General features: G+C 37.4%; 1 long non-coding RNA gene across 1 annotated transcript; it reads right to left on the bottom strand.

Moving 5' to 3' along the window:
• Window positions 1-234: 234 nt before the first annotated feature.
• Window positions 235-1,264, bottom strand: LOC107693899 (uncharacterized). Its single transcript, XR_001634803.1, has 3 exons — window positions 1,138-1,264; window positions 599-666; window positions 235-261 (listed from the first exon to the last, which is right to left on the bottom strand). It is a non-coding gene; the product is annotated as an uncharacterized LOC107693899 (long non-coding RNA).
• Window positions 1,265-1,551: the final 287 nt, after the last annotated feature.

Raw genomic sequence — 1,551 nt, forward strand, 5'->3', positions numbered from 1 at the left:
TGAGTCCAACCTGATATGTAAAGGCGAACCACTACAACACGTTGTTTTAGCCTGTGTTGTAGGTGTATTTGAACATTACAGGAATACCTCACGCAAAAATTTAAATTTGCTGGAAATTTACTCACCCTCAGGCCATCCTAGATGTAGATGAGTTATTTCATCATCAGAACAGATGTGTAGGAGAAATGTAGCATTACATCACTTCTTCACCAATGGATCCTCTGCAGTAAATGGGTGCCGTCAGAATGAGAGTCCAAACAGCTGATAAAAACATGACACTTTTCCACAAGTAATCCACATGAGTCCAGTCCATCCATTAACAGCTTATAAAGCAAATGACTGCGTGTTTGCAGTTATTTGCTTAAATTCATCCTTAAGATGTTTTTTTAACTTCAAACCGTTGCTTCCGACCTAAATATGAGCCCTTAACCCACAATATTGTTTTGTCCAAATTAAATTACAGACTTTTATTTTTTGGGGTGAACTAATAAGCTACAACAGACACTGAGAGGAATCAAATTCAGAAAAATATGGTTTTTAATAGCTCATTCCTGAATATGGTTACATCCATTACAGCACAAATTCAGATGTCACCAACCTGTATGAAATGGTCTTCAGCAGGTGGTCTGCAACAGTAAGGTATCCTCCAATTATTGTTTCTTCAAACTGTGAATTAGAAAAAAAAAAACGTATTAAACAAAAACAACCAGGTAGGTAGGTAGTAGGTAAATATGAAGACGGTACTATACGCATGTCATCAGAAACCAGGCCTAAAGTACACCCGTTTATATACAGTATATAAGGGCTATATGACCTATTACGAGCCATATAAAATAGTTTGGTGGATTTCTTTAACATTTATTTGCTTGTTTATATTGAATAGATTACTGCTATTTTGTATACCGAGTGAAAATACGTCGGAAAAACAAGCATAGGCCAAATACAAACGCAACCAAAACGGCGTTTTTAGTGCTGTTGCCCTTAACACAAATATTGACGGGTGAACAGTACCACCCAGTGGCCAACAGTGTAACTGCAGCTGGTAAGTGGAGTCTGCTCATCTGGCAGATTCAGATCAAAAATTCATGTCGAATCCGTTTCTTAAACCCCACGGCTCATCTTTAATTCAAAACCCACCTGCTTGGTTTTTACGTTACACTCCTGTCTGAGGTGCTCCGACAAATCTTCAACAATGCTGCTGCAGGTAATCTAAATACTGAAAAATTCAGGAGCGGAGTGAGAGTCGCGTGCTGCTTCACCAGGTTTTTACTTCCGCTGACATGCGCAGGTGAACATGAAATCTATTAAGAGTCTTATGCGTTTTGGGACTTGAGCAAGAAGGCAGAATGAAGAATGAATCTTATAAATGCAGTCACCTTGATTTTAGGTCTGGCACTACAGGGCTACAGTCAACCCCAAATTTAAAATAAGCAGAAAATTATCTCCTTTTATTGTAATATTTTTAAGATAGAACATTGTTTTTATATTCATTCATTTAACATTCTATTCTCTGGAAACTTAAAGCATTGATTGCAGATTGTATTAACTTTT

The sequence above is a fragment of the Sinocyclocheilus anshuiensis genome, unplaced genomic scaffold (genome assembly GCF_001515605.1).
Source record: "Sinocyclocheilus anshuiensis isolate Anshui unplaced genomic scaffold, SAMN03320099.WGS_v1.1 scaffold694, whole genome shotgun sequence".
Taxonomy (NCBI): Eukaryota; Metazoa; Chordata; class Actinopteri; order Cypriniformes; family Cyprinidae; genus Sinocyclocheilus; species Sinocyclocheilus anshuiensis.